Source organism: Hermetia illucens, chromosome 3 (genome assembly GCF_905115235.1).
Source record: "Hermetia illucens chromosome 3, iHerIll2.2.curated.20191125, whole genome shotgun sequence".
NCBI lineage: Eukaryota > Metazoa > Arthropoda > Insecta > Diptera > Stratiomyidae > Hermetia > Hermetia illucens.
Genome location: NC_051851.1, coordinates 60279348 through 60301378, shown reverse-complemented (window position 1 = coordinate 60301378; position 22031 = coordinate 60279348). Strand labels below are relative to the sequence as shown.

The window sequence follows — 22031 nt, the reverse complement described above, 5'->3', positions numbered from 1 at the left end:
TTTAGTTTTCTTAGATTTTGCTCGACATTTTATGGGGCGCCCCCTAAAAAGTAATAATCCCACGTTTTTCGCTTTTTTTTCAAGAAAGACGTGGAATTTATTGCCAGACATTCAGCAGGTTTGTGTCCGGAATAAACGAGTTATTAATTGATATATTTAGGCTTTTTGCACTCAGGCTTAGGTAGGAAAGTAAGTAGCCTGGATTTTCCGCGTCTGGGGATCATTTCCTCAAGTTTTCCTCAAAATTTGCACGAAAAGTTAAGGAAGTTCCATATTTGGCATATTTAGCATTCATAATGCTGCTTCTCAAAACGCGCTGCTGTCAACTTCTCACTCCTCGATACCAACAGGAATTTCCCGCGGCAGTCTGCATCCAATTAGAAAATTTCCGTCCGTCTTGCAGTCCACTTCGGACAGTTTGTTGGTTTGTGCGTGTGTTTTGCTCGCGATTTGACGGCCGATAGGATGTGAGATTTTGTTTTCTTTTCTCGACTACTTTCGTGGAGTATTTTCGTCTTCTGTCTGCGGGCCTGGCTGGCTCGTCAAGACTACTTTGTCCGTCGCGTGAAATTGCCTTAGTCTCGTCGCGAGAACAATTTGAAAATCATCTTTTGGCCGTCCGTCTCTTGTGCGGATTCACTCGACTCTGCTGCTTCCGTCTCTGTGTTTTTCACTGTCACTGGTCGCCGTCGGGATTCCAGAGGAAATCTCAGTGCATTCGTGAGTTGAACGGCAAAAGGCCCAGTGCAAGTTGAAGATTTTGTGTTTGGCAGAAATGTCATATTGAAAAGTGCGGCGCCGTGAACGTGAGCAAGCTGCGGAGTGCCTCCTTGTTGTCAAACGGACGAAGTGTCGCGCTCGAGTGCGGATTCCACGGAAGGTCTGAGGAAATTGAAGCGGCGCCGATTTCGAGATCCGCTGAGGAATATGCAGAACGGTTCGGCGACCTGAAAAAGCGGTCAGGCCAGAAGTGAATTTAGTGTGCAATCGCGCCGCGGCCGTTTGAGGAGGACGTGGACCACCAGCCTCTGGTCCGGGACGAGCTGAACGAGGACCTCAACATGGCCTCCCTCATCTGAGAAGCTGATGTCGTTGCTGCCGCTACGCCGTCTCCACAAATGTTTGTGTTTACGTTTACTTCTTAGTTTTATGTGTTGGACTTCTCCTCATTCCTATGCATTTCGCGGTGGTTGCGTCGCAACTCAATGCCAGGACGCCAAATTCTCGCACTCGATTCAGCTTCAATTTGCAATGGCTCCACTGCAGGAATTGCGGCTATTTTTAGTCTGAAATTTCTGCAAGTCTCTCTCATTGACTCGCATTCCGTCTGGAATGCAAAGGATTTCTAAAAATAACTCCGCCGCCGACCTGTTGTTGGAGCCAGTCTGGGGCTTGTGTTGGAGTTCACCCATTGATGCTTTGGAACCTTTGCCGTAGTAAACCCTTTTTTTGTTGGAACCAATATTTGTTGCCCGTTGGACACGAGTGAATATCCTGGACTTTCGAGATTCGTTTATTTAAGATATTGACCAAATTGTCCGCTCACAAATTGCTACCGCAAATGATTCGTGTCGTGAGCCTGGCAGAACTTTTGCGTCCAAGTAGTGCACTCAGGTCGTCAAAATACTCTCAGAAACTGCTGGTGGAAAATGGAAAAGAAAAACCCGTCCAAGAACGGTAGCCTTGGCGGCGGGTCCTTAAATATTCATTGGCAAACACCGCTCACTACTCTTTTGCTAGTCTCCTAGAAATGCTACGTCCAATAGACTTGCTCATTGCTAGTATATCGTGTTTTCTCTACTCCAGCTGTTTAGCATTCGCAGTTATGTAATTCAACGATTTGGGTTAAAACTACGTCTCTGATCCCTACGACCGAAAGTTAAAGAATAAAGACTTCCAGATGTTGTTGACGCCTCAAACGTCTGCCAAACTATTCTCATAAGAGTTTCTCTTGAATTCAGAAAATACAATATTAGGTAATTTTTAGAGGTTGGGAAAAACCTTCAGATTGCCACCACAGCTTTCTATGAAGCAGTAAATATAACAGAATCAATCGGGGGGTTTCCCAAGTGCATTGCTTTAGTCATCATAATGCACTGAAGAGAGCTCTTGACATATTCTGTGCGATCGCTACCCAGGGCTAACAAATCGACACCTTTCCCAAGAGTATTTTTGGCGATGGGCAACATGAAAAAGCTAACTGCTGTCCAAACATCAACAACCCCTCGGATAAGCACTAAGCTCAGGCCAAAGGACTTTGGCTATCGGAAACCACTACTCGCCAACGGTATGAGATTTCCCGCTTTTCCCTATTCGCGTGAGAATTCCAACGATATAGGGAGAGGCATTATCTGCCTCAGCAGCAATTATAGAGGTATCACGTTGCTGGGTACCATCCATAAGACAGTCTCCACTATCTTGCTAGGCCGGATAGCCTCATAGACTCAGAACATCATTGGCCCGTACCAAAAAGGCTTCACTCCAGGCAAATCAACAACAGATCAGATTTTCTCTGTGCGGCAAGCGATGGAAAAATTTTTGGAATATGGACACAAGTTGCACCATCTATTCATCGACTTTAAAGCTGCCTACGATAGCATAGCCAGGTTGTACACGATCATGAGAGAATTTGTATCCCGACGAAATTAATAAGACTTCCTAGGCTGACCCTGACCAATGTGCGAGGCCAGATAAAAGCAGCAGGATCACTCTCAAGACCATTCGACATCAACAACGGTCTACGACAAGAGGATGCCCTATGAGTCCTCTTCAACCTGACCTTTGAGAAAGTGATCCGTGATGCTGAGGTAAATGCGAAGGGTACGATCCTCTTTAAGTCCACCGAACTAATGGCCTATGCTGACGATATCGACATCATGGGAAGAACGACCCGAAACGTACAAACTGCCTTCATCCAGATCGAGTAGGCGGCCATTGGCGCGAGATCTTGGACTGCACATCAAAGAAGGCAAGACAAAATATATGATGGCAACGTCAGCACCAGAAACCAAACAACCAACAACATCAAACTGTACTGGTCAAACGGCAAGAATAAAGATAAAGGAGACTACAATTTTGAGACCGTTGATAATTTTTCCTATCTATGTTCGAAAATCACAGCCAATAACAGCTACGTCGATGAAATCCGCGCACGTTTGTTGTCAGCCAACAGAGCCTATTTCAGCTTACAAAAACTGTTCCGCTCGAAACGTCTCACCATAGGGTCAAAGCTCTTACTGTACAAGACAATGATCTTGCCACTCCTCCTGTATTCCTCGGAGACTTGAGTTCTTAGCAAGAAGAATTGCGAACTCTTGGCCGCGTTCGAGAGAAGAATCCTCCGAAGAATTTTTGGCCCCCCTACATGACGATGGACGATTCCGTAGCCTACATAACGACGAAATCTATGAGCGATACCACGACCGTCAGATTGTGAATAAAATTCGGCTCAACAGGTTGCGGTGGGCGGGTCACTTAATCCGTATGAATGAGGATGATCCCACCCGGAAAATCTATAAGGGCAATATCTATGGTAGAAAAAGAAGACGAGGCAGACCCTGCCTGAGATGGAGCGATGGCGTAGATCAGGACGCCAGACAACTTTTAGGGATATCGAATTGATGGACCTTGGGCGCAAAACCGGGATGTTTGCAGTTCCTTATTAAGGCAGGCCTAGACCGGATACCGGTTGTTGGGCTGTTGTTGATGATGATGATTCTGGGCCTAAGTGAAATGGAGAGTGCTCCTCTCTCTCTTGCAACAATGTGTTTATGTAATCTGAAAGCTAATTGGTAGCAGCCGCGAATCTGCCCTCTCTTAACCAGGCAGTCAATTTCTGACAGGATTTTCATCGCAGTTCAGGAGAGGCTTCCTAAAGGTGACATTTTGATTCTGGTGGATAATCTTAATATCAAGGTTGGCTCTGGTAACATCTTGTTGAGGAAACAAGTTTTTGGCTACCGTAACGATAATGGTTGGAGGTCTGTAGATTTCTACAACTTTCTCCATTTTGTTATTGATGCCACATTGCTCGAGCGAAGAGCTCGCTATAAGGTCAGTTGGGTTGCAATTGATTGACATCGTATGAGCAATGATGTTGTGATCAATAGTAGATTTAGGGGTTGTCTTCTGGATGTGCATAACAAGGTAGGTTCTAATATTGACCGCGAACGGATCACCACACAATAATCGCTTCCATTCGTTTCGGTGCTGCGTCCGCCACAGGGTGGGAAAACTGCGTCCTCCCAAGTTCAGCATCGACCACTTATATGATCTTGCTGTTGCTCGATAGTGTGAAAGCTATTTTTCTGAAAGGACGGCAGATACCTTGAATAATCGACCAGAGAATATTGATGAGCATTGGGCCGCCATTTAAAATGGCTGGCTGACTGCGGATCAATGAACGTAAGGGATTAAAAGCGATCGCTGCGAATGATCTTAAGCCTGACGCACTCGCGTTCCAATACTATGCGAAATCCAGGAAAGTTCACCGTAGTAAGCACAATGCTGCAGTGGATGGCAATAATGTCAGGAAGAACTTGCATATGGTTCACGAACCTTTCGATAGACCTGTGAGGGGTGTTAACGGCCGAGCATTCATTCACTATGATGAAAAGCTGAAGCGTGGGAAGTAACACTTCGCCATGGCTTTTAATCCTATGACATTTGGTGAAGGTTCGTCTCTTGTGGATGATATGCTAGCCACCATATTGTGCAAATATGTTATGCTTCTCTAAATAGAAATCACCTTCGCCATTAATGCTTTCAAACGGAGTAAAGCCGCGGGTTTCAAGCACTCTCATGTCAATCAGAGTGAAATTATGCGGTGTTTCCAACGATTAATTAATTGAAGTAATAAAAACTTGTTGTTTCTTTTTCGTTGGTGTGGGTATTTATTCTTGCAAATACCGATATTTCGGGAACCACTTGTTCCCTTCATCAGTGCAAACAAGTTCCAACTTTATTCTTGCAAATACCGATATTTCGGGAACCACTTGTTGTGCAAGAATAAATACCCACACCAACGAAAAAGAAACAACAAGTTTTTATTACTTCAACTCTCATGTCATTTTTGGAGACATGGCTTGCACAAGAAGATTACATACAAGGAATGCAATGTTACGGATAAATAAACGAGTGGCTCAGAGTACTGTTGTTCCTTCAACGATGTTTTGGAGGGTGCGCGACTAACTCTGAAGAGTGTTTCCGAGTTGTCATTGTTTATAAAGTGCTTTCTCTAGCTTCCAGAAGAGGAGCATAATGGTGTTGAGCTCCTGGAACAACTTGGTGTCCAGAATAACCTCAATACTTCCACTTGGATTCTGTTAGGCAACAAGGCCGGAGAAGATCTGGCTGGAGACTTTCTCCACTATCGGCGCTCCTGAACCGGATATTAAGGAGGTTCGGGAACAAACGGTCTGCCGGCTCTATTACGGGCTTGGAATTGTTACATTGGCTCCTAAGACCATCAAAGGGGATTTGCAGCCCAAGACATCTTCATCCGAATCGTCGATGAGGTGCCATATCTGCATTATAAAGGGGCAACTGCACTTATCAGTTGTCGAACCAACCATGAGCGTGAGGATCGAAAGTACTGGAGTATCTGGTACAAACCGAATTGCAAATCCTCAATTGTTGTAACGAACCCATTTTCTTCAACGTGCTTACGCAAGAGGTCGGCGATATCACGGTGGCATCCTCTGATATTGCGCCTCTTGTCGGGAGTGGAATCAAACGACATCACACTTTCGGATCACATGCGCATTGATATCATAATGGACATGGATTCACCTCCACCCACTCCATTTCGAATTCCACATAAGACAGACCGAGCGCGCACAAGTCATGATCCCCGTAAGGCGGACCAAATCCATTGCTTGAATTGAGAAAACAATCCAGATGATCACAACTAGCATGAGACTAACTTTCGAAGAGAGCTGTTCGCTTAAGCCCTCAAAGAAGGGTAAAACATCATGATAGAATGACAAGGGTGTTCTCAACTAAGCTCCAAAATCTGATTTAGCCGCGGTTTGGAATCGGTACAAAGAGGCTCAAAAAGCTCTAAGGAAGAGCATAAGATCGGCTAAAAGATCATCATGGGTAACCTCAAGAGATCCTTGTCAAAGAACGTAGCAGCTGGCTTATCTACGTTTACAGAGCAGAAGATACACACAACGCGATGAAGAAACGGTAAAGCATTTGTTTGATGTGCACTTCTCAGGCAGCATCAGAAATTTCATTTCGGGGTCGACAGGTGCATAAAGGCTTCAACCGAAAGATTGGACTTTACATGCAAAGAATTATAAGTGAAAGGGGTGAAATGGGCATTTAACTCGTTTCGTAAATACAATTCTGCGGGTTGCGATGGCATCATTCCTGCTCTAGTAGGCCTCGGTCTACATATTCGGAATATTAGCGTGCTTGCCTAGTACACGCGCATATTCCAATTAACAGGCGTGATGTGAAGGTAATAATTTATTTACAAACCAGGGAAATCGACCTACACAAACCCAAAAATCTTCTGGCCGATCAGTCTAACTTCCTTTCTGTTAAAAGGACTGGAAAGGCTAGTAGATCGGTTCATACGGGATACATACATCGATGGGGGGCTACTTCTCTCTGGGCAAGATGCCTACCAGAAAAACAAATCTACAGAGAAAGCACTGCAAGAGCTCACAGCAAAAATTGTGAAGACGATGCCCGATGAAGGATACACCGTAGGCACATTCATGGACATCGCAGGCCTTCCATTTTGCCTTATTAGCGGCGATTTGTAACGCGACAAGGCAGCATGGAATCGATCCGCTGTTAATCAGTTAGATACTTCACATGTTTCAGTGGAGAAAGATCTGCATATTGGTCGCACAGATGTCTATTGAGGCAGGATGTCTTAGGGGCTACCAACAGGGAGGATTTCCCTCTCCTCTGTTATGGATCCTAGTTATGGGCCTCTTGCTATGGCTCCTGGAGGACGGAAATGTATTCGTACAAGCATTTGGGGACGATCTAGCCGTAATAATTAGCGATGAGTTTTCGGGCACAATATGTAACAACTTGAATGCAACACTGCATGTAATCTACAGTTTGTGCCTTCGTAATGAACTCACGGTGATCGTTAGGAAGAATGGGCTAGTTATGTTTACTAGGAAGGTCATGTGGGGAAATCCAGCTGGTACAAAGAGTCAAATATTTAGGAGTACATCTCTGGAAGCACCATATCCAGGAACAATATCAGAAATTCTGCAGATTGTTCTGGTGCTGCAGGACTGTGATAGGTAAGACCTGAGGACTTGCAGCAAAACAAATTCATTGGATGTCTACATCCATAATAAAATTTTGATGTATGCATGCATTGTCAAGTGGATGAGACTCAACTTTGCTGACACCAGGAAACTGCTGACGCAGATTTAGAGGCGAATGAAGAATGTTCTCAGTTTCGCAAAAGCTTGCCGGTCTGGAGCCTGTGGCAATTACCATATCAAGCCTCGGTGAATCATTCTGAAACAGTGCGTGGAGTTTAAATGTTCGGTTTACCTGCACTCCATCGACTTCTAGAAGAGTGTCGACGACGTCAACATGGTGTGTGTCTGGCGTGTCCTACGCATCTCAGAGAAACTAATAGCTAGAGCGACACATTATCGTGCAAAATATCGAATACAGCGCCAAGGTAAAATCTCAGAGGAACTCCCGAGTTCGAGAGCGAAATCCGCCAGGGTTGCATCTTGCCGTTTTCAGGCTACTTTGTCAGGAGTCTGAGAAGGAGTTCAATGGACGATGATATTATTCTCAAACACCTCGACTACAACGTCATCTGTTTGCTCCATCACCGGGTCATGGACCTTGTTCAAATGGTTCTGGATTTGGAAAGAGAGGCAAATAAGTGCGACTGGAGACAAACAGTAACAAAACTAAAGTCCTCGGTCTGACGGGTAATCGGAGTCTTCCTAGCTGCATTAGTGGGCAGCGCATCGAAGGCGTTGATCAAATGGTAGATCAAAGAAAGCGTGGTTTCTGCCGATGGTGGCATTCAAAACGGCGCTAGGTTCGGCCTCACTGCTTTACCTAAAATCTAGAGATGCAGTTACATCAAACACACAACCGCCAACATTAAAACAAATGGAGCCAGCAATCAAATGTCAGAAAATGAACAACGAATGAGACATAGATCACATTCCCGCTGAACTCATCAAATGAGGCGGTCCATGGACAATGAAAGCTACCCATAATTTGGTTTCTCTCCATCTGGATCCACGAACAGATCGCGCAAGTGTGGTCACAAAGTGTGATATGCCCTATCCGCATCTTAAAATTGTAGAGAGAAGAGGAGGTTTTCGGACTGGAAGATCAACAATGAACCGGTATTCTCTCTAAGTCTACCCTAATAAGGAACTCCGGACATATCCGTCGTCCATCCTTTTGTAAGGTTTCAAAAATTCTTCGGAGGATTCTTCTCTCAGACGCGGCCAACAGTTCATAATTTTTCTTACTAAAATCCTAGTCTCCGAAGAATACATGTGGACTGGCAAGATCATTGTCTTGTGCAGTAAGAGGTTTGGTTCTAGCGTAAGACGTTTCATAGTCTGTGTGATTACCAGCTCATACTTCTCCAAAAAGTAGTTCTTCGCGGGAGTCAGCACTTCGCATAGAATGAAAATCCCATACCTAAGGCGAAAAATATTCCTAAGCTTCGCACTGAATACAATAATATGACATAGGCATTATAATCGGAGATTTAGACATTAGAAGCGCCATCACATCCTACTCGGACATATGCTGGTGGAGAAAAGACCCTAATAATTATTAATAACAACAGAAAAATGTTAGCAACGAATCCCTATTTCCGCGAGAGGGAAATTGCCTAAACCCGAACTGAATATGAACGGATGGGGAGATACTGATACTTAAAATATTGCTTGAAATAGCATTAAAAGGGATACACTGCAGCTCCAACATTGTGGTAAAGTTGATGCAAGATTTAGTGTTCACTGTAATGAAAGTACTACCATTGCACGAATTGGGGAGAAAAAGGAAAAGAAACTGAGCCTACAATGTGGGATAGTAAATTGCAGGAATATTCGCTTCAGCGGTACGAAGAGATGTAAGTCATGATGTTTCGTTATTTTCCCAATAACGCATGAGGTAATGAAACACCGAGAATCCGATCCGTTTCATGCGTGGATAGGTAGGTATCAGTGAGGAACAAAATGAGCCCTTTGATGTCACAAACTCCATGACTGCTGTGATAAGAGCAAGGGGGCAGAGTGCAGCGATTCAGACCTTCAAAGTCAGTCCGTAGCATCTACGAACGAAAGCAGTTACTCGCCCTGCACCTAGAGATCTCACTGAGGTCGTTAAAGAATGGTTCACCTAGTGTCCGTAAGTTGGGAATAGCTAGAGCTCTGGGCAATCGCAACGGAAGTACCTGCGGGTATCTCCCTCTTTTCCACAGCTTCGGCAATGCGAATTTTTGCGACGTAGTCGCCTTGACTTAGCGTAGGTAGTAAGTCTTCGCCATCTGAAGTCAGCCGCTGCTAAGTAGTGTGAGTAAATTCTGCTCCTGATAGTTGCCAGCGAGACACATACTGTGTCTACCGATTGACTTCTAAGAACAGAGCCTCGCATGTGATCGAGAGCCCTAAGGAGGGTCACTTTGAACGTGCCCAGTCTATTCAACGTGTTCCTGCACTGTCCCACCGCCACTGTGTGTAAAACCTTAATGTCCGCTTGGCCGTCCGGCCGTTTCGAATACATTGGTAAATCCTGGGAGACTAGAGTACTCGCCTTTATCCGAGAAAACTTCTGTATCGATTTAACAGACCATCTTGATTCATCGATGAAGAATGCTGTGTCATAACTTTCAATCTGTCGCCGGTTTTCCGTTCTGTCCTGGTTGGAAATTCCACAGCAAAGTTCTTCATGAAGTTCTCACTTCTTCACTTCTCACTTCTATGCTCAATCTCCAATTTAACTTAGGATAGGAGAACCCTTGTGTTTGTGGTGAATAGCACCAGCGTCGTTTTGGTTGGATTCATGCCGAAATCGGCTATTGTAGCTCACGGGCCCATTGATATAATTCATAATGGAGGGAAACAATCCGACACCAATATACTGAACTACCTTTCATGGCTTCTAAAGGATGCTAGAGCGCGTGGGGCCGCAATCAAATATGGCCTACGTGCCAAGTGCGTGCTGACACACTTGATGTTCTCAGATGGCATTAAGTTATATGATGGTACTAGTTACCACCTTAGAAGTTTGTTACGAATAGCAGAATTTGGATTAGACAAATGTTGAATTCAAGCCATCTGTAAAAGTCATCATGAGCAAGCTATGACCAAAACAGATTGTTACAAATACTTAGGAATTCTACAAGGAACTTATGTTCGAGTTAGTGATCCGAAGGATGGTCTGCTGTCCGAATTCCTACGACGTATGAGGCAAGTGCTGAAATCCTATCTCTCGGCGAAGAATTCGTTATCTCTTTACTGGGAAATGTCCAGCAGCAGAGACGGACTACCATGTCCAAATTCCGAATGCATCATCCAAATTCTGTCGTGAAGTTGATGAACCTGCCTCGCGACAAAGAATGCAGGAGCTTGGCACAATGTCACCGCCAAATCGACTCACTATGTGTTTATTTTTACAACAAAGAGCAGGCGCGTCTTTTGCTGTTTATAAGGCAGATTGTGGACTGACTCCACTTAACTTGAAGGATTGATCAATCAATCCTCTGAGTGGTGTGAAATCGGATCAAGAGTGGATCGATTAATGGAAGTCGAAGGCAAAACACGTGAATTGTCTTTGCCGAACAGATGGCTGTGTTCTGTGGAGCTCTTTGCTGAAACGGGGGGATTCATGTGTGCCATTCAGGAAGGCGTGGTCGCCACCCACACTTATAAAAAGCTCATAATGGAAGAGCGAGTGGAAAACGACCTGTACAGAATGTGTAGTTAGGCGTTAGAGACGTTGGGCCATCTCATTTCTGGCTGCAACTGTTATGGGACTGGTGCAATACATGAACTAGCATAATGGTGTATATAAGGTGTTCCATCAAAACCTTGCATACAAGCATGGGCTGACTACGGGAACATATTCGTTTTACTGGTATGAGCTGCAAACTATTCGATAGTTGCGTTTACAGCATATATTGGGACCAACAACTTGTAAATGACCGCCATATACGGTACAGCAAGCCTGACGTGCTGTTAGTTGGCAAAGCGGGTCGCTTCGTGTATGCTATTGATGTTGCTATCCCTCATAATAGCAACATCGCCCAGAAATACGTGAAGAAGGCCCAGGAAATCAAAGAAATTTGGCGTCTCGAGAGGGTGGTCGTTGTTCTCATAATATTGTTGGCTACAGGTGTTGTACCTAAATCCCTCAAGGATTCTCTAGATGTCCCGGAACTCTAAACTATTCTGCATACGTGCTCGAGGAGTTCCCGGCCTCCTACTACCGCCACTAAAGCCCATTTATCTTTTAAGTCTATAGGATCGTCCGGGCCTAAATGCTTGGAATTTAATGCTAGCATTAGGTGAAATCCGGCATTTGCGAAAATTGTGACAACTCGGAAAATAATAAATAATAAAATTGTGACAACTCGGAAAATAAATAATCGATCTCCCGAAAGCATAGTAATACACTATTATCAAGTCAATTTAAGTAGATATCGGTATGGAGAGTAGTTTGACGCCTGGAAGCCGTATAAAGGCAGGTTCGTGATTTTGGAGTTCAGTCCAGATGGACCCAGCTTATACACATATGTCAATGTTTTCTCCTTCCATTGCCCTTGCCATATTTTCAATGGAAGCAATATTATACAAAAGACTATTTCTAAGTAGTGAGACATGCCAACAACTATGTATTCACATCTCAGGCATTTTCATCACAAATAAATCTATATATAAAAATCCTTCACTCAAGCCACTTTGATTCCAACTCCATATTGACCCTGCCTCACTTAATTGACTCTTGTATTCCATTTTGCTCCTTTCATTTTTATTTCCATTCTTTAACAGCTTCCACCAGGGGCTAGTAGACGCTTGGACTCATCCGTAAATGGTTCACTTCAACATCCCCTTGTCCTATTGTTGGACATAATTAGAATTTTGCTTGGAGCAGCATTTTCACCCCAACTTGCAATGTTTCATAGAAAAACAATCGGATTACATTGCAAGTGCGACTACATACAAGATTTCCACAGAAGAAAGAAGGATTAATTGGAAGTGCCTACAACGATTTTCCATGCGTTGAAAATAAATGTAAGAGAATTTTCAATGGGATTTTTCTGGGAGAGTGAAATGGGGTTGTGGTTTTTGCTTGATTGTATATTGCGAGGTGCGATTTGAGGGTGTCGTTTTTGCACAAATAATTGCACAACGATTTTACTCGAAGCACGTTATCCTAGACACGAAACAATATTTGGAAAGTATTTGAGGAGTGGGATTAAATATGGTGTCTATTGTGGGAATGGTGCCCAGTAGTATAATAAATTAGACAGAGCAATGCGTGCATTTAGGGAGCTGCAGGTCCCTGTTTAAATATATTTTATTATTTTTTACATTCCCCTTTAATGCATGAAATACCACTTTTGCACGGCTCCTAGAACATTTGGAGGGGGATGAAAGTTTTGTCAAAAAATCATTTTCAGTGACGGATTTCATTTTCTTCATTCATTTAAACCTCTGAAAACCAACATATAGTCGAACAGAAATCAGTGCATCCATAACAAGTGACTGTTAATTGTAATCGTTGGATGTTGGAATTTTTTTTGTGGGCAGGATTGGAAGGTGCGAGCTTGTGAGGCACGTGGTACAAACACACGATAATTAAAAACTTCAACCTTTTGTACACCGAGTTCCTCAAACACCTAATTGTCCAAACCAATGAACAACCAGCCACAAATAATTCCAGATCTGAAAACGTATATTTGCTGCCCTTGACAAAATTCCAAGAGGATTGCTGGCTTATCGAATCGGCCTTCCTGGTGAATAGCCGACGAAAACGGAAGTGATCATAATCATCACTCATGTGATGATTTCCTTCAAAGTATTTGTTTTATTCAAAGAACAAATCGCTAAGGGAATATGGGGGCATCTTTTGAATATTTGGCTACATATTTTTGCTTCCCCTCCATCAAATACCACAAAGGACGCAACTGGGGTAGCTAAAGAATTTTCATTCTCTTTGATTTGAACACTTTCTCAGTTCGTGGGACAGTGGGTGTTCAGCACACCTCACAGTGGTCTGTACACAATGACATCCAGTGATATGGATACGAAGGGACTAACGGACGCAGAAGAATTTCCAAGGACCTTGGTTGATATTATATTACACACGGCCATGAGAGAATTTATAAGACTGACAAGGTTGGCCCGGACCAATGTGCGAGGCCAGTTAAAAGCAGCAGGATCACTCCCGAGACCATTGGACATCAATAACAGTCTAAGACAAGGGGATGCTTTATAATGCGTCCTCTTTAGCCGGGCCCTGAAAGAAGTGATACGTGATGCTGCTGAGGTAAATTCGAGAGTCATCATCCTCTTCAAGTCCACCCAACTACTGGCCTATGCTGACGATATCGACATCATGGGCAGAACGACCCGGGACGTACAAACCGCTTTCATCTAGATTGAGCAGACGGTGAGTGGTGCGAGATCTTGGGGTGCACATCAATGAAGGCAAGATGAAATACACGGTGGCAACTTCAGCACCAAAAACGAAAGAATCAACAACATCAACTCGCACCGGTCAAACCAGAACAATAGAGATAGAAAACTACAACTTTGAGACCCTTGATAACTCTTCCTATCCAGGGTTGAAAATCACCACCGATAACAGCTACGATGATGAAATCCGCGCACGGTTGTTGGCAGCTAACAAAGCCTATTTCACCTTACAAAAGCTGTTCGGCTCAAAATGTCCCACCATAGGGTCGAAGCTCTCACTGTACAAGACAATAATCTTGCCATTCCTCATGTATTCCGGGTCCCAGACAGCTTTTAGGGATATCGAATTGATGAATCTCGGCACAATACCAGGATGTCTGGAGTTCCTTATTAAGGCAGATCCTAACCGGTGATCATTTTATCATCTTTTTTCCTTTGTGCTCTTTTTAATGGAATTCACCGGGTTAAGCTAATTCGAGCGATAGCACCAGTGGATCTGGTTGAACGAGCAAGTAAATCCAGTTTAACTAGTGGGACTGTGGAATAGTGAAATCTGAAGGGAAGTAATTGAGACATTGGCTTTGTTCCACGGATTGGATCGTCGGATCGATCTTGTAAAAATATGGTTTGCAGAGATGTTTGCGTTTTAGAGCGGGGATATGCTTTGGGGCAGAATGTCATTACGAGTGGTCGTTTTGCAAGATGTAGGGATGGCGAAAGTGGTTGCCTAGTAAAACCAGCATAATTCCTGGATTTTTTCAATTAGTTACAGGCAAAATTGACAAACAGTTCGACTCTGAGGCATAAGGGAGTACGGGTGAATGGTTCAGTTGGATGAATGAATGTATCGAACACATTTCAACGGAGACCTGTTAAACTTAACTTTGTTCCCAATTTGACCATGATGATCTTCCTGATGAACAGGAAAAGGGAATTGCCCATTTTCCGTTTCTTTTATACATGGAAGAAAACTTCTTTGCTTTTAGAAGCTAATATTGTAAATAGTTGAAAGCAGGTCGGATGAGATAAGTGTGCTGAAGCTCTCACGGTTGTAGAGAAGCGTTTTTCAACTGTCACGGTCTAAAAAATTGAAAAAGGCGATTTAGAATAAAATTAGGGGCTTGCGGAAAACCGGTTCTCCCATGACTTGGTGCCTTCAGATTACCATCTGTTCACTTCCCTGAAGGTGCACATGGGTGGAAAGGGGGTTCCAACGAAATAACGAATTATCCTCGGCCTCACCATTTGCACCAGAATAGATGGCAACTATGTTAAGAAAATAACCTACATAGGTACAAATGTTGTAGTCGTCGAAGCTATACAATCCATTTCGGACCTTGGCCTTCAGGATATAATTCTTGCAACCATCTCGATCCATCAGTTTTGTCTTCTAATTTTGAAATCCGAGTAGTAATGCGCTGGTTGTATTGGAGATTTTAGAGTTGTCAAATATTTGATTCATCTCATGGTTATATCTCATTTGCCACTGGCCGTTGTCCGCTCTTTTAGCTCCTATTATCCTCAGGACTCTCCTCTCGAAGGTATTGACCAGTTTTTCAGAAGTTTGTGTCACAGGTGCAGGTCTTTCTAGCGCTTTGTATACTCGGAGCTTTGCTTTCCTGTGTAAGTAGCTGACTTTTAAAATCGGCAGGACGAACAGAAGGCTCTCTTTCTCATTTGATTGCTGACTCTATCTAATGTTGGCGATTCACCTTTCGCATAATGTTCGACCATAATTCTTGTAAGTTCTGGTGATTGATTTGTATACGATGGGCTGAGGAGTTTTTTTTAAATAAGACCCCCATCTTTCATGCACTTTACTTTGGCCCCCACTGATTGTCCCGTTTGTTGCTTTTATAAAGGGTGGTTTTGGGTTGATACCCTTGATTCACGCTGTTCACTACTTTGTAGAGTTGTATTGCGTTGTAAACAATAACGCAATGTCGTCAATTTTCTTTAATCCGTCGTCAAAAATGTTGTTTTTTCTTTCTTTGCCTTAATATTTTATTAGCTGCTCGTCGGGGATTTTCATAATTTTTTTTTTCTGGCATTCATCATTAAACCACCCCGCCGCCAGCATTCTTATCGAACCGCTTCTTTCGCTGCTGTTTTGATAGCGCATTTCAGATTATGTCAGGGTTTCTTCGTGACACTCTGGGGAGTAGGGTCTAAATTACCTTCTTTTGAAATCTACACAAATTGAGTACATTAAAACTATCTGAACGTGATCGTGTTCAGGAGACATCGAATCGTTAGGAGCTTGTCCATCAGACTTAAACAAAAACTACTTCAAATCAATCTGAACAATGTTGTTCAGATAACGGCTATTCTTTCAAAAGCAACAAACAAATTGGTCGATAAAAATCGGATTAAGAGATGAGGACATTGATGTGTCCACCTTGGCAAAGTCGCAAAGGAAGTTCCGAAATAAGCAATGAGCGTAATATTGGGTGTGAGCATAGCATTTTAAAAGTTGAAAAAATATTGCCATTTTTAATCTAGTATATAGCTGCCTCCATTATTTATAACGCACTGCCAAACAAATCATCTTTTTGTAAAATTCAGATGTGTTGGGTAAAAAACAACGCCTAAGTCCTGTTTTTTTATCGTCTTCATTAAAAAATGTTTGCCTTCCAAATGATTGTCCAAGCAGCGGAAGAAAAAGAAAAAGGGCAAGGTCAGGTGAGTACAAGGGTTGAACTATTAGCTACCAACCTAACTACGCAAGTTTTCTCGGAGTTTGTTGCCATGGTAAAAGATGACGAACTTCCATTGACCAGGGGTGGACGTTTTTCCTTCAACGCTGCCTCGAAACACTAGCTGAGCGCAGTATATTTCTGGTGATCATGTTTGGTTGCATGGTAGCAGCTCCTAGTGAATAATCCTTTGAACAGCAAACAAACCATGGGGCTTTACGGGGGTGAAATGTCGATGGCGGTGTTTGGTACTCCTTGCAAAGACTTCTGTGACGATTAACATTTTTGTAAAGAACCCGTTTCTCATCCCCACTGACCAAATAGAAAAGAAAACCCTCCGATTTTTGTTCTCTGAGGTGTAAAAAGCAATTGTCCAGGCGGCTGTCCTTGTTTCTGAGGGATAATTTGTGGGGAACCCAAAAAGCGATTGCTTTCTTTTTTAAGGTTTTGTTTCTCAGAAACGGCTATACCGATTGACTCGAAATTTGGTGAAAAGTGGTAAGTGTGAACGCGACATGCAGTGAGTGACATCCTTCCACGTTAAGATTACATGCAAAAGGGGGGTGTACATTTTTTTTTTCACCGATTATAGTCATGTTTGGTATCAAATGAAAGTTACCGGCTTTTCGAAGCCGGTCTTAGTTTTGACATTTGTTTGAAAGGTGGGGAGTGGAAGGGGTGGAAAATGATGATTTCTTTCACGGACCCATTCTCAGAAACTACACGACCAAAAAATCTGAAAAAATCATGAAGCTGCCTCTATATGGTGGCCAAAGATCAAAATACTCTCCATATCGATACCTGCTCAAATTAAGTTAATAATAGTATATTACCATATTTTTGGGAAAATTTAAGTAAAACCCCCCTTAAGTTTATCCTAGAATTATAAAAGTTTGTAGTAGCATAGAGAATATGAAGCATGTTATCTCCAAGTTTGATCAAAATCATACAAATACAAAGTTACAGTAACTCAAAGTTAACTTTACACTGTAAATTTACTGCAACTAAATATCAATATCGCTCTAAAGTGCGCAGTCTGACATGCTAAATGCATATACATAACGGACTACGTACAAATTGGATAGTCCTGTACTCAAATATACTCGCAGAAGAAGCAAACAAAACCTACCTAAAGCGCCGAGCGTCCGGTTTCCCGACTTGTTCTGTGGTCGTATGGTGTACGTTCAACCTCTCTGAGAGTTCGTCAACAGTTAATTTATCTTCCTCCGCTTTCCATCTGCGATCCATCTTTCTCCATCATGAAAATGGGAACCACTAATGATACACACGTTCTGTTGTCGCCGTAAATTGCACACAAATTTCAACAGGCAACCGGCCCTTCAAAGGGATGGACGTGGTGACTTAGCAAAACCGAAAAAAATTTATCCACAGACCCACTCGTACATTCTATTCTGAATCCTAAATATTTCTCCAAAACATAAAAATCTAAAGCTCGAACAGTTTTTTTTAGATTGATTCTAATGGCTGTCTGTCAGTCTGAAGTATAAAGTTTTAAAATAACTATGACTGTGTGCCGTTTGAAGTTCTGAACGCTCGCTAGCCTCGCAAATCCTACTGTTTGAGCTTTGCGTCTAACAGCGAACGTTATGTCACTTTTAGATCGCTTTTGCTTCGTGACTTAAAAACATTGCGACGAAATGTCAAATCGCTCTTCTGGGAAGGTCACTGCCGCTGACAGTGATTTTGCCTGTTTCATAGGGATTGGTCGTCAAGAATTCAGTTTTATTCAGATTCAATCTGAGACCGTGTTGTATGAAGCGATAATTCCATTTCTGGGCACATTGCACACGATTACATAATGTATTTCCTAAATAATTACCTCCTCAAAATTCCGTTTTGACAGATAAACGCTCACAAGTCAAAGGCGACTTTTACCGCGCTTGTCGTCGTGCACTCCGCGAAGCTCGCGCAGCTTATATGAGGTCACCGCGTTGATGGATTTTGTTTCGACTTTTAAAATCAATAATTCCTAGTCTTCCCGAAAAAATTTAAAATCAGAAGATCTATATGAATATATAAAAGTATATTCAACACAATAAAAGCAAATCCATATAGATTTTATGTTGTTGTGTTTGGTCAAAAACAAAATGTTTTTTTTTTTTGTTTTTAGCTTTTGTTTGTTTTGCCTTTTAGCCCCAATTATTGTATAAAGTATCAACACTAATTCATACAATGTTTATACTTTTTATATAATGACATAAAAATGAATATCTAGAAGATGAAATCACTTTTCGTTGTGTCACAATCTGTGCATCTTATTTCTTATTCATTTGCTTAAATTTTCCTCTTGGTTACTAATTCCACTTTACTATCTCGGAAGAAGAAAATGGTTTTTGTTAAAAATGGAGGAAAGCGAAAAGTGAGATAAAATCTTCTGCATTAAGCTGTTTTGCGAGCTGATATTTTGAACTCTTATTTTACATAATATTTATTTGTGTTTTTTTATAAAAACGTTTATTAATGTGGGTCTTTATGGACGTTGGCCAAAAATTTCGTAGAATGACTTTCCTCGAAAATCTTAAATTTTTGAAATTATTGTTTACCAGATCAAACTGAATACATGTTTAGAGGATACTGTTTTTTGCTCACTGATGGAGATTTTAGAATGAAGAATCATGACTCAGTCAGAGACCATGTAAATAACTCATTGATTGCGAGTAAAATATCTTTAGCAAACAATACATCTTGCATTAGTGTCAACAAAATCGAACAAGCTTGTGGAAATTTCTCATCGACTATGGTAGACTCTTTTTGTCTCATTATGATAAATTTAGGTCTTTTCCGATGTAGACGCCAATTTCTTCAATACGTTCAACGCAAATAGAAACATTATATTAACTTCATCTTCAACAACCCAGTAAAAGGCGGTTGTAACATGTATCTGAAACTTACCGCTACATACTTTCCTTCCCCTTTCATTCCATTTTGTGCATATTACCCTCAAGATCTGCGATCGCGTCCGATTTATCCAGGAAGATTTCTGCTCCTAGACAACGCTAAGTTTTTCCGCGATGAAAGTAACATGATTTTTGAACAATTTTATCATTCCCCAGGTATTAGAATTTCCTAATTTCCATACTAAATGTGTCAACAAGAAGGTTTATCTGCATTTCATCTGTTGTTTCTTCAGGGTCCAACGACCAAGAACTTTTTGATCTGAATCTAAAATTATCAGTAAATTAAATTAAGCAAGTCATAATGACCAGCTAAAATTCATACATAAACATCACTTCTTATCTGGATTGTACAATAGTCATATATTTTTTATAATTAGTAATTTTTTCTGAAAGTTTGTCTTGCCAGCAAGGTTTTCAATGATATGATTAATGATAGAGTAATATACTATTATTTGTGGAAAACTGAATAGAAACCACCCGTAAGTTCTTCGGAGTATCAGAAAATAAGGCATGACACTACGGCATGACGAAGGTGAAACTTCTACTATTACTTATATTCTTGTATAAACGTGGATTGATATCCACGATGGAGCCTAAAACCTGGGAAACGCCTGCTTAATCAACACCAACAGCTCGACTACCAAACCCTATCTCCACCTCCACGTGGTGACCGCTGGGAGATCTTAACAAAAAACTGCAAACGGAGAAAGATGAAGGCGAGTCTCCCGCGCCTACAAACAAGACAAATTTTACCAACTGGTCCTCCCGGTTTGGAGTTGGGTATGGTTGACAACACTACACGAAAAACAACTTATTACGAAACTACAACAGGAGCCTCGAATTGGACTGATAATACAATGACGAACCCAGCAACGACAACGGAATAACTATTTGCGCATTTTCTCATGGAACGTGCGCTCCCTGTACAAAGATGGAGCTGCCAAACAGCTAGGCGATACCCTGTCCCAATATAGGGCTGATGTAATAGCGTTGCACGGGATGCGTCCGGCAGGGACCGATTTTCTGGAGCAGAGTCACTACATCATATATTATAGTGGCCATCCATAATACAGCCCTCCGCAACACATAAGATGGAAATGGATGCCGCAATAAGCAATGAGATATTCTCCTCTATCTTGCCTGCCCGGATAGCCCCATACGGTCAGAATATCATTGGACCATATCAAAAAGGCTTCACTCCAGGCAAATCAGCAACAGATTAGATTTTCTCTCTGCGGCAAGCGGTGGAGAAACTGGTGGAATATGGATATCAGTTGCACCATATTTTCATCGACTTTAAAGCCGACTATGATAGCGTGGCCAGGGTAAAACTGTACACGGCCATGAGAGAATTCGGTATCCCGATGAAATTGGTAAGATTGACTAGGCTGACCCTGACCAATGTGCGAGGCCAGATAAAAGCAGCACGATCACTCCCGAGACCATTGGGCATCAACAACAATCTACGATAAGGGGATGCACTATCATGCGTCCTCTTTAACCTGGCGCTGAAGAGAGTGATCCGTGATGTTGAGGTAAATGCGAGGGGTACGATCCTCCTTAAGTCCACCCAACTACTGGCCTATGCTGACGATATCGACATCATGGGAAAAATGACCCGAGACGTACAAACTGCCTTCATCCAGATCGAGCAGGCGGCGCGAGATCTTTGGCTGCACATTAATGAAGGCAAAACAAAATATATGGTGGGAAGGTCAGCACCAAAAACCAACCAACCAACAACATCAAACCTATAAGAATAAAGATAGGAGACTACAACTTTGAGACCTATCTAGGGTCGAAAATCACAACCGATAACAGCTACGACGATGAAATTTGCGCACGGTTGTTGTCAGCCAACAGAGCCTATTTCAGCTTACAAAAACTATTCCGCTCGAAACGTCTCACCATAGGGTCAAAGCTCTTACTGTACAAGACAATGATCTTGCCCGTCCTCATGTATTCCTGGGAAACTTGGGTTCTTAGCAATACCAATTGCGGACCGCGTTCGAGAGAAGAATTCTCCGAAAAATTTTTGGCCCCCTACATGAGGATGGACGACTCCGTAGCCTACATAACGGCGAAATCTATGAGCGATAGCATGACCGTCAGTTGTGGATAAAATCCGGCTCAATAGGTTACGGTGGGCGGGTCACTTAATCCGTATGGATGAGGATGATGCAGCCCGGAAAGTCTAAAATGTCAATATCTATGGTAGAAAAAGAAGTCGAAGCAGATCTTGCCTGAGATGGAGCGATGGCGTATATCAGGACGCCAGGCAGCTTTTAGGGATATCGAATTGGTGGACCTCGGCGTAAAACCGGGATGTCTGGAGATTCAAGCCCAGGGAACTTCAAACAAAGAAACTTCATCATTTTCACTGAAATGTCTGCAGACTCGTTAACACATTTGCTAGCGTGGAATATCCTATGATTCTGCTCTTCATTCCTTGATTTTGTAAGATGAAGGACGCAAGTCTGAAAGGCAAGTACACAGTGGAGATATTTTGATTTTCCGAAAACTTTGTCGTCATCGTCTATGGTACTTTAGTCAAGTATTGTACTGAAATAGGTATGGCCGTTATTTGATAGCAAAAGCGAGGAAAGGCTGTGCGAAGAAGGTATGATATCGCGAGTTCTGTCGAATATGTTGATTGGCTTGCTGCTATGTGAAGTGCAAAACCTGCCAAATTCAAGCTTATGACAAGACCTCGGAGCGGTATGTAGAAATATACAAGACGCTGTTGCTTT

At 42.4% G+C, this 22031-nt stretch overlaps 1 protein-coding gene across 2 annotated transcripts in view; it reads left to right on the top strand.

The window, feature by feature from the left end:
• The first annotated feature begins 332 nt into the window (after nucleotides 1-332).
• The window catches only part of LOC119653072 (probable serine/threonine-protein kinase roco5), a 231585-nt gene continuing 209886 nt past the window's right edge, over nucleotides 333-22031 (top strand). The window contains exon 1 of one of the 2 annotated variants that reach the window (XM_038057554.1): nucleotides 333-1120. The gene's annotated coding sequence lies outside the window, so the exon portion shown is untranslated. The remainder of the gene's footprint in view (nucleotides 1121-22031) is intronic. The other variant, XM_038057555.1, reaches the window with a different exon arrangement.